Raw genomic sequence first — 12,316 nt, forward strand, 5'->3', positions numbered from 1 at the left:
GAGGCAGGCTGGGGTATACAGAGAGGCTAGTGAATACAGATAGGGTGATGTATACAGAAATGCTAGTGTATACAGAGAGGCTAGAGTATACAGTTATTCTGGGGTATACAGAGAGGCTAGTTTAAAGAGAGGCTAGTGTATACAGAATACAGACTCGTGTATGCAGATAGGCTTGAGTATACAGAGATGCTAGAGTAAACAGTGAGGCTGGGGTACACAGAGAGGCTAGTTTAAAGAGAGGCTAGTATATACAAAGATGTTAGTGTATAGAGAGAGTCGAGTGTATACAGATAGGACAGTGCATATAGAGAGACTAGTGTATACAGAAGACAGGCTTGGGTATACATCCAAGCTGACAGTGTATACAGAAGACTGGGTGGTGTATACAGAGAATCTAGTGGGTACAGAAGACAGGCTGGTGTATTCTAGCTAGTTTTTACAGTCTAGTGTATACAGAACACAGGCTGTGGTATACAGAGGGTTTAGTGTATTCAGAGAGTCTGGTGTATAGAGATGCAAGGGTGTACAGAGAAGCTAGTATATATAGAAGACTACAGCATGCAGAAGAAAGGCTAGTGAATACAGATTAAAGGCTGGCTTCTACGGAGAGGCTAGTGTATGCAGAACACTATCTAGGGTATAAAGAGAGGCTAGATTATACAGAGAGGCTAGTGCATACAGTGAAGCTATTTTATATAGAAGCCTGCTTAGTGTATACAGAGAAGCTAGTGTGTACAGAACAAAGGCTAGACAGGCTATAACGAGAGACAAGTGTTTACAGAGGACAGTTTGGGGTATAGAGAAATGCTAGTTTATACAGAGAGGGCATACAGAAGACAGAAGACGGGCTAGTGTATTCAGAACATAGGCTAGGTATTCAGACAGTCTAGTGTATACAGTCGGCGAGTGTATAAATAAGACTGGCTAGTTTACACAGTGTTTACAGAGATGCAAGGGTGTACAGAGAAGCTGGTATATAAAGAAGACTACAGCATACAGAAGAAACGCTAGTGAATACAGAATACAGACTCGTGCATGAAGATAGGCTTGAGTATACAGAGATGCTCGAGTAAACAGTGAGGCTGGGGTACACAGAGAGGCTAGTTTAAAGAGAGGCTAGTATATACAAAGATGTTAGTGGATATAGAGAGATTAGTGTATAGAGAGAGTCGAGTGTATACAGAAAGGACAGTGCATATACAGAAGACAGGCTTGGGTATACATCAAAGCTGACAGTGTATACAGAAGACTGGGTAGTGTATACAGAGAATTTAGTGGGTACAGAAGACAGGCTGGTGTATCCTAGCTAATTTTTACAGTCTAGTGTATACAGAAGACAGGATGTGGTATACAGAGAGTTTAGTGTATTCAGAGAGTCTGGTGTATACATTCGGCGAGTGTATACATAAGACTGGCTAGTTTACACAGGGTTTACAGAGATGCAAGGGTGTACAGAGAAGCTAGTATATATAGAAGACTAGGCTAGTGCATACAGAAGAAAGGCTAGTGAATACAGAATAAAGGCTGGCTTCTACAGAGAGGCTAGTGTATGCAGAACACTATCTAGGGTATAAAGAGAGGCTAGATTATACAGAGAGGCTAGTGCATACAGTGAAGCTATTTTATATAGAAGCCTGTTTAGTGTATATAGAGAAGCTAGCGTGTACAGAAGAAAGGCTAGACAGGCTATAAAGAGAGACAAGTGTTTACAGAGGACAGTTTGGGGTATAGAGAGATGCTAGTTTATACAGAGAGACTAATGTATACAGAAGACAGGCTAGGGCATACAGAAGACGGGCTAGTGTATTCAGAAAATAGGCTAGTGTATACTGAAGACAGGCTATTGTATGCAGAAGACCGGCTAGTGTATACAGAGAAACTAGTGTATAACAGAGTGTATATAAAAGACAGGCCAGGGTATAAAGAAGGCAGAGTAATGTATACAGAAACAGAAAACATGCTCGTGTATATAGAGAGGCTAGTGAATTTAGAGGGTAGGCTAAGTGATAACAGAAGACAATCGTGGATATACAGACACATTTCATCATTTCATCTAGCTCGCATCTCTAATGGAGTTTGTCTCATAGCCACGTTATGCCTTTTCATTCGTATGCTAAATATAGATTATACTCACTACACGATTTTAATCACCCAAATCAAGCATGCAATAAAACTATCATACATCAAAATAAACCATGTACTGCCAAAACAATAACGGCCAATAATTTAAAAAATGACTTATCAGTCAATGACTTAACAAAATAAACTTTGCACTCTTTTGCTCTATTTTGCATATTTGTAATTCTCCACATCAACTGTCACTTTGATATCACCACTGACGACACACCATCCTGACTTATTTTGCTTTATTTATTATGAGAAATAGAGAGTACTATCTCAAAACCAGTTAAATCTATTCACTTCGATGAGGTCTACCGCTAATTGTACGGTAATGCAAAATGTTCACAAAACCATCCATTTGCTACCAGACATGCTGCACATATTATTAGTAATGTAACTATCGCTCGCTAACGATGTAAACAGGTTTATTGCTTTTCTAACATTAACCGAGTATCTTTGACATTAACTGAGTATCTCTCTGCATTAGAATCTTAATAATAATAATAGGATTGTGTAAGGCAAAGATCAACTAGTCGAATATAAGCTTTCTCACTGGTACCGGCATATCATTTAAAATTAGACTATCAAGCTAATTTTTCAATCTCTTACCGTTGAACAGCGATACTTCCTCCCTTCAATATTAAGCCATTTAAATGTCTTATTGGTCGCCTATATTATACAACTCTCTGAAAAGCATATATGTAGAGAATAAAACTAGTCTTACATCTTAATAAAACTGTTTTATTGCTCAACCAGTATCAAGCTGTCATGACATAAGCAAATAAGTCACAGTTAAAACACAGTGACAAAACATTTCTTTTTACCGCAGCAAAATGTGAGAAAAGCAGTGTAAGTCGTCTTTCTGCCATATGCTTCAGAAAATTAATGTACCGCTTTTAAATCCATATCAATTCCACATCCTAATGTAAACCGTCTAAAATTTTAACATTTACTGATAGCAATTACTGATATTACATTATGATTATACCAGTGGAATTGGACCGCGTAATGGAATTGTCAAATTAGTCATAATCTCAGAGTTAACTTAGCTGATAAATTTACGATTTACTCAACGATTTAAACTTAGATTTTTTCAAGCTAAGTCAATTTAATCTTAAATAATTTATACTATATTCTACTGTACTCTTAAATAATGTACTGTTTTTCTGTATTTTAGCCGTGCTCATATTTCGTGTTATGTTGCAACCATCTGATCTCATTGCTATTCCGACTTTCTGCCCTAATGAGGATATTACTTTGCAACTATCCCTTGATCCCTTTTGTGTATTCACTTTATCTCGACCTATATATACTGCCTCAATATACTTATTATTATTATATTATAGAGATTACTATCTCTAAATCATTGTAAACGTAACCATAGTTATTATGTCTACAGCTAATTTTACGATAAAGCAAAATTCACACAAAACCATCTTTTTAAAACCTTTTACAGCCGGCACATTAAGAATAATGCAACCATCTCTCTACCTCTATGCAATAGGATTCTCTTTCTGACTTTATTTTATGTATTACTTCTTCTCCACATTAATTGTCACACTGATAACCATTTGTAACACATAACACTGGTAACACATTTTTTAACAGCAGCAAAATGCGAGAAAAGCAGTGGGACGGTTTACTTGATTGAGAATTGGTTGCAGTAGCAAAGGATAGCAATAAAGTTTGATTACATTAATAACACATAATGCAACTATTTTACATTCACATCAAGCATACATCCTATTGTAAACTGTCTATCACTATTAATGTTCAGGGTTACTGATACATTATGCGGATAACCAGTGGAAACGGAAAAAAGTCAGTGTAAGCCGTCTTCGTGCGTAACAAAATTAATGGAACGATTTACACGTTGGAATTTACAAGCTACGTCAATTTACTCTTAAATAATGTATACCCTTTAGCTGCTTAGCTCACACTTTGCTGTATGTAGCCGCGTTAACTGTATTAATGGTTACATGTAAGTAACCAATGGGGATTGATATTTCATGTCTATCTCACATCTCTAATGCAAATTGTCTCTTTGAAATGTCATACTTTTCCAGTTATACTTTCTCATCCTTAAAGACAAGTTGCTGATATTTTATGATTACAGCAATCATCTCATCTAATTGCTAGTCCGATATTCTGCCTTGGTATTACTTTGCAAGGCTCTATTGAACAATGTAAAGGTTAGCTAGATATTTTGTGTATTTCCACTTAAACTCGACCTGTATATACTGTCTCAATATTATCCTTTCTAATTTTGCTAAATTAGATTATAGGGTTTTCTATGACTAAATCCCGGTAACCTACTCAACTTTATTACGTATACTGCTACTTTTAGGATAATACAAAACCATCTTTTGCTTCTTTACACGCTTCACACATTAAGAGTAATGCAATGCTACCGATGTGAACAGTTTAATTGCACTTCTTACATTTAGCTGGTATCTCTCTGCTATAGGAAACTGAATTTGTACTACAACGATAACTCATCTAATATCAGTCCTCTCAGTGCTACCGGGATAACTTTTGCATTTAGAGTAATGAAATAATTTCTCAGTCATTTTGAAGCTACTGCAACAAACGCTTCCGATCTCTTTTCAACTGCAATACTTAAGCTCTGCAATATAACGGAATATTTAGCTGCTTAGCTCAAACTTTGCTGTACGTAGCCGTGTTACCTTTATTAATGGTTACTTATGGGGATTGAAATTTCATCTCTAATTCACATTCACATTTCTATTGCAGTTTGTCTTTTTGCCATGTCATCCTCTGCTAGTTATTTTCCTTTCTCATCCTTTGCTATATTTGGGGTATATTCACTGCATGATTAAAGACACGTAGTGAACCTGATTGATAAAAACCTACACTCGTCGTTGCTCTTATTTCGTGTATTGCCACCTAAACTCGACCTGTATATACTGTCTCAATATTAATCTGAGTTATTTTGCTATATTTATTATTAGAATAATCAGACTACGATCTCTAAATCCTGGTAAACCAACTCACACAAAACCATCTTATTTCTACCTTACACGCAGCCACAAATATTAAGATATTAACATTTAACCGGTATCTCTCTGCAATAGTAAACGGAATGGGTAGATCACTCATCTAATATCAGTCTTCTCAGTGCTACCGGAACAACTTTTACATTTAGAGTAATGCAACGATTTCTCAGTTTTATGAAGCTATTGCAACTAACGCTTTGGATTTCTTTCCTGTTAAATTACGCTCTGCAATATTAAGCCATGTAAATTGTCCTATTGGTCTACTAACAATGCTATGTATAATAATACAAATCTTTCAAAAGCAATATCATCTCACTACAATACTTACACTCTGCAAAAATAAATATGATTAATGTGACTAATGCTAATAATTAAAGTCGTCTAAAACTCGGCTATAGCAAGAGAATAAAACTATCTTACATCAAAATAAACCATGTACTGCCAAACCAATAACGGCCAATTACTTAACGTCTATCAGTCAATGACTTAACAAAATAAACTTAGCACTTTTTTGCTCTATTTTGTATATATGTAGTTCTCCACATTAACTGTCACATTGATATCACCACTGACAACACACCATTGACCTTTTAACAGCACCAAAATATGAAAAAAGCACTGTAATTCTTTACATGATTTAGAAGTAGTTGCATTAGCAAAAAATAAAGTCCTGTCTTCTGTACACGCTAGCCTTTCTGTATACATTAATCTTTCTGTGTACACCAGTCCCTCCATATAGACTAGCCTCTCTGTCTTCTGTATACACGTGCCCGTAACCTATATACACTAGCCTGCCTTCTTTTTACAATAGTCTCGGTGTCCCAGCCTCTCTGCATACACTAGCCTCACTGAATTCCCCAGACTCTCTTCTGTATACACAAGCCTATCTGTAAACAATAGCTTGTCATCTGTACACACTAGCCCCTCTGTATACACTAGCCATTCTTCTGTATACACTAGGCTCAGGGGAATAACATTAGCATATCTGTATTACCTTGTTTGACTTTTCTGATTTCTGTTTCTTTTCTAGGGTGTACCTCGCCATATACCCAAGCCAATCTTATTACCCCAGCCTCATTCCAATTATAATAGCCTCACTGTATACCCCAGGCGGTCTTGTGTTGGGTTTTTTCAGTCTGCTCAGCCATCTTCTTGCAGGGGTTCTTCGGGTCAGCCCTTGCTCCCTTTTCCCCACGTATCCTCTCATTCACAAGAAGTTCATTCTCATGTCTGGGTTACCTTGGGCATCAGGCTCATCCTATCCTTCACGGGACATTAATTTGGGTTTGCGTAGCTTGCAGACTCTTAGGGGGTTCCTTCTCATCTTCAGGTCAAGAGTCGGTGGATTCTACTCTCACAGCGGTAACTTACCGGTTACTTACAGTTGGCGTTTGGGCATACGTCATTTTATGGATGGGATATTTACCTTTCCTTTTCCACCTATACTTGTGTCTTTTTGCCCTCTTTTCAAGCATACTGACCATCCAGGCCTTGGGTCTTAAGTAATATCGCATTTCCCACTTGAAGACTCCGATTACAAGTGGGAAGGCTGGCCGTAGGCCAGCCCATATTTGTTGGAGGAGTCTGAGGGACTATTTAACCCTCCTCCTCTGTCAGGGCCAGGGTTGGTGTTTTCTAGGGAGAGAGAGACTGGGTTACACAGGCTTGCTAGTGTATACAGACGGAATAGTGTATACAGAAGACCAGCTAGTTTATACAGAGAGGCTAATGTGTACAAAAGACAGGCTAGATTATACAGAAGAACGTACTGGATATGCAGAGATGGAGGCGAGGTTATACAGAGGGAGAGGCTGTTTTACACAAAGAGGCTAGTGTATGCAGACTTGCTAGAGTATACGGACAGACTAGTGTATACAGAGAGGCTATTTTATACAGAGAGACTAGGGAAAACAGAGAGGCTAGTGTACAGAGACAAGCTGACAGTGAGGCCGGGGTATAATGAGAAGCTAAGTTATACAGTAGACATATATAAAGTAGACATTATATAAAAGACAAAATTGGGTAAACAGAATACAGGCTGGGGTATAATGAGAGGCAAGATTATACAGAGAGGCTAGGGTACACAGAGAGGCTAGTGTATAAAGATGTATACAGAAAGGCGGGGTATTCCGAGAGACTAGGTGTATAAAAGACAAGCTAGGGACGGACTAGTGTATACAGAGGACCGGCTAGTTGATACAGAGAGGCTAATGTGTACAAAAGACAGGCTAATGTATACAGATATACTAGATTATACAGAAGAACATCCTGGGTATGCAGAGCGCTCAGCTTCAAGGGATGGCCAACGTGAGTAATATGAATGACACTCCTCACCCCCCCCACCTACCAGATCTGACTTTCATCCCTTTGCCCTCTCTGCCCCGGTCATCTGGTGGCAGTTTTATGCACTCCCTGGCCCCCACCCATTCATAATCCTTACCGACCTTTCCTTCCGCTGCTCACAGGAACACACTGGATGACTTGTCTAATTAACCAACTTGTACAAGACACTGCTATCCTCCTGTCTGACACCGGTCCCCATTGGAGGCTTTACCCCTCACTGTTTGGGTGGTCCCTGCCTCCCCCTGGATGCTCCACATATACCCCGACGACATTGTCGGAGGGGCACCACTTGACAGGACACGGGGCTGTCATGCTGGTGGCATCTCCCATTGGAGGAAGGGATGATGGCCCCAACCCCTTGGCAGCAGGTTCTTTCATGTACAGACCAGGGCGGCTCATCTTCCCTTCTGGAGTCTTGACCTTAGAGGGGGGAGTTGCACTTTGGGGGGTCTGAGTGATACCTAGTGCGCTGTACTGGAAGGGCTTGACATTTCCGCATATGTGTCCCCTCCCCCTGGTTGTGCCCCTCGTCCCCCGCTCTGGCCCCCACCTACTCTTTGCCGACATTGCCTTCTGCAGCTTTCGGGGACACCCTGGATGACTTATTTATTGCGCCTATTGGTACGAGACACTGCTTCCCTCCAGTTTGACTCTGGACCCCCCTGGAGGATTTACCCCTTACTGTTTGGGCGGTCCCAGCCTCCCTCTGGTTGCTCTACACAGCCCCCGATGGCGATGCAGGAGAGATGCTAATTGGCGGGCCCCAGGACTGCTGCTCGAGTGAAGTCTCCCGTTGGATGGAGGGATGGTGGCCCCAGCCCCTTGCCTGCCGGATTCTCCATGCACCGACCAGGGCTGCTCATCTTTCATCTTGATGTGGTGACCATGGAGGGGAGGAGTTGAAACTTATGGGGTCCGGGTGGTTGCTGGTGTGGGTGCGCTAAAGGACTTGACCTTTCCGCATGTTTTTCCCCTCTCCCTTGCTGCCCCCTTCCCTCCCCCCTTCCCTCCCTTACCTCCTTCCCTTCCGTCCCCCCTTCAATCCCCCCTCCCCCCCTCTTTTCCCCCCTTCCCTCCCCCTTTTCCCCCGGGGTGTGGACGGAGGAGAGGGGGTAAGGAGAGGACAATCTGCCAAAGGGAGAAATGCATTTGTTCGGGGGCTGCATGTACATTTGGGGTATGGGACGGGGGTGTTGGATCCCATTCCGTGATGCCTTTTCTGTTGTGACGGGCTCCCACATGCATGCCTACATTTAGGGCGAGCTAAGGAGACCCCTCAGCGCTGACAGTTATATGCTCTACCTCTGTTTTGATTATACTATTGTTTTTTGGTTCTATGATTTTACTGATTGTCTTTTATTTGCATACTGGTATCAGACGGGACATTTACCACTGCCGGGACTGGGGGGACTGGAATCCGGGGGCTCCCTCTCCGACCTGTCTACCCACCAACCCAAGTAGGACGGCGCTTTAAACCCAGTGTACATCTGGTAAATGCTATAGCATAATTGTGCTGTTTTAGTATACAATTCCTGTACTGTTGAGTGCGGACAACCCTTAATTTCCCTCTCCCCCTGGGGTTGAGGTGCCCGACCTCTTTTTCCCCTTACCTTTCCTTCCTTTCTCCCCCTTAGTTCCCGCCATCCATTACCTACCCAATACCTACCTTGGTTCAACTTTCTTTGCTTTTCTCTGACGTCCCCCTTCCCCTCCCCTAGGAGCGATGGCAGACTCAGTCAAGGTCACCTCTCTAAACGTTAAGGGACTGAACTCCTCTGAAAAATGGTGGATCCTCCTGTGAGGACTGAAGACTTCCTGTACTGATGTGGCCTTTATACAAGAAACACATTTTAAAAATTCTAGCCTCCCCTTTCTACGGTCAAGATCCTTCACTAAGGTCTGTGTGACCAGGGAATTGGACCTTTATTTCCAAGAAAACTAAACGCAGTACTGCGACTTGGGGATAATTTGGGAGGCTCACAAGTCAGTACTCCGCAGGGTACTTATCAGGCACGGGGGCGCATCAAACGAACACGGAAGGAACAGCTTGCTAATCTGTTTTGTGAACTTGCCTCTGTGGAAGCGAAACATAAACATGCCCCCTCACGGACCTTAGAGATTGAATTGGGGACACTCCGTACCCAGATTACTGACCTACTCCATTATAAAGCGAAAGCGGCACTCCAGTTTTGTCGTAAACTGACGTAGGAGTCAGGGGACAAATGCGGAAAAATCTTAGCCAGGTCGGTAAATGAGTTGAAATCTGCCTCTTACATACCACAGTTGATAGATGAGAATGGCCAGAGGGCCTCTACCCCAACCCAAATAGCCAAAGTCTTTGAAAAATGTTACTCTGATCTCTACAACCTGCCCGATTCGGGGTCCGGACAGGATAATATAGACAGATATGTAACCGGTTCTGGTCTACCAACCCTCTCATCGGAATCACGGGAGTACTTGGAGGACCCGATCACACTGGAAGAAGTCCAGATGGCCGTGGGACCTCCGAAGGTGGGTAAGGCTCCGGGCCCTGACGGATATACCGCACAATACTATAAGACCTTCCTCCCTATTCTCGGCCCGCGCTTGGTGACTTTATTGAATACTCTGAGCTCGAATGGGGATTTTCCTGAGGATACCCTTAGAGCCCACATCTCATTGATACCTAAGGAGGGCAAAGACCCGGGCCTATGAGGGAGCTACAGACCCATTTCCCTCCTAAGTTCGGTCCTAAAACTATTCTCTAAAATTCTCGCCACGTGATTGGCACAGCACTTGCAGTCCCTTATACATATTGACCAGTTAGGTTTTATTCCCACCAGGGAAGATAGGGGCAACACCATTAAGGTGCTTACCCTGGTCCATAAAGCAAAGTCATCTGGGACCCCTTGTCTTTTTGTGAGTACTGATGCCGAGAAGGCTTTTAATCGGGTCAAATGGACATTCATGTTCTCGGTCCTTCGCCATATAGGTCTGAGTGAACGGATGCTGGCATGGATAAGTAAGATATACTCACGCCCTTCAGCTCAACTCAAAGCGAATGGGGTGCTCTCATCTCCCCTTGACATCGGGAATGGGACCAGACAGGGTTGCCCCCTGTCGCCCCTATTATTCGCACTGTCATTGGAACCCTTTCTCTCCACAATTCGACAAAACTCAGACATAACGGGACTCCAAATGGGTACTATTGAGTGCAAGATATCTGCCTACGTGGATGACATGCTGTTCTCGTTGACGAATCTCAGAGTTTCCTTGCCAAATCTCCTTCGGGAATTCCAGATATACGGGATACGTCTTGAAATCAGAGGCCATGGGGGTCGAAGTCCCCCCGCAAACGTTACTAGACTTGCAGTCCAATTTTCGATTTAAATGGACCCATACAGCCCTTAAGTACTTAGGTACTTACATTCCACCGGACATCGCGCGTACGTTTAAGTTGAACTTCCCCCCACCCCTTGTCACTAAGATCTGCAGTTTGCTTCACGGGTGGCATTCTGGCCTCCATTACTGGTTCAGGAGATGCAATCTCATTAAAATGAACATACTGCCTAAATTTACCTATCTTTTCCAAGCTCTCCCGATCCAGATTCCAGTCCCGTTTTTTAAGCAAGCTCAATCCCTGCTCACTCAATTTAACTGGGCCCACAAAAATCCCAGACTTAAGTGGTCACAGCTGACATTGTCTAAACAACAGGGAGGGTTGGTTCTCCCTGACTTGCGACGCTACTACCTGGCCTCCCATCTGAGGCGTGTATTGGACTGGAATGGAAACAAACTTTCTAAGCTCTGGGTGCAACTAGGACAATCTCACTCCCGAATTCCGCTAAGAAGCGCCATGTGGTGCTATAAGGATTTACCCACAGAATTGACGTCACATCCCACTATAGAAAGTCATTGAAAGTCAGTCACCTGATCGCTACCCAAAACACACTCACGTCTTTGACTTCCCTCCTATTCCCTATACGTGGCCATCCAAACTTTGAACCGGGGACCCACTTAGAAATTCCAACCTAGACCATGCGTCTAAATTCGTCATTGATGGAAAATGGCCTTCTTTCTCAACCCTAACAGATCCGACAGGGCTTTTCCAACTGCCTTTTTGGAGAGCGGCGCAACCACATCATTTTCTCCATTCCATCCCCAATACTCAAACTTTCGCCCGCCCTCAGACGGAGTTTGAGACTCTATGCAGGAGCGAAGGCCCTTTGGTCCACATTCTCTCTCAAACAGATCACCCACACTTAACCTGTCTGTCCAACTGGGAAAAGGACCTTAATTGCTCGTTTTCCCCAGCACAGAGACAACGCATTATCACTTTGGCTCTCAAAACCTTGCTGTGCACGAAGATACAGGAGACAAATTTTAAACTTCTCACCAGGTGGTATTTGACACCATCAAAGCTGCATAAATGTTTCCCCTCTTCCTTGAACATATGCTGGAGGTGTGGAGAAGAAGAGGGCACGTTGCTCCACATTTTTTGGTCCTGCCCCAGCTTGGTGGACTTCTGGACAGAGATCCGATGCATACCACAAAAATTCACAGACTTCTCCATCCCGGAAGAGGCTGCATTCTTTCTCTTGCACCATTCACAGATTCCCATTAAGAAGTACAAAAAAATCAATTTTACGACATGTGATAAATGCGGCGAAATCCTGCATCCCTCTCAATTGCAAAAAATGTTCCCCCCCTTTCATTACTCACTGGCTTAGGAAAATAGAGGACATTAAAAAAAATAGAGGACTTGTTCCTCACATCACAAGGTAAACAAGAATTTTTTAAACAAACCTGGGACATCTGGAATACCTTTATATTCTCTCTGGAAGGATGTCGCCTGC

Source organism: Lithobates pipiens, unplaced genomic scaffold (assembly GCF_037356315.1).
Source record: "Lithobates pipiens isolate NorthernLeopardFrog02 unplaced genomic scaffold, aLitPip1_a1.2 Scaffold_19, whole genome shotgun sequence".
Taxonomy (NCBI): Eukaryota; Metazoa; Chordata; class Amphibia; order Anura; family Ranidae; genus Lithobates; species Lithobates pipiens.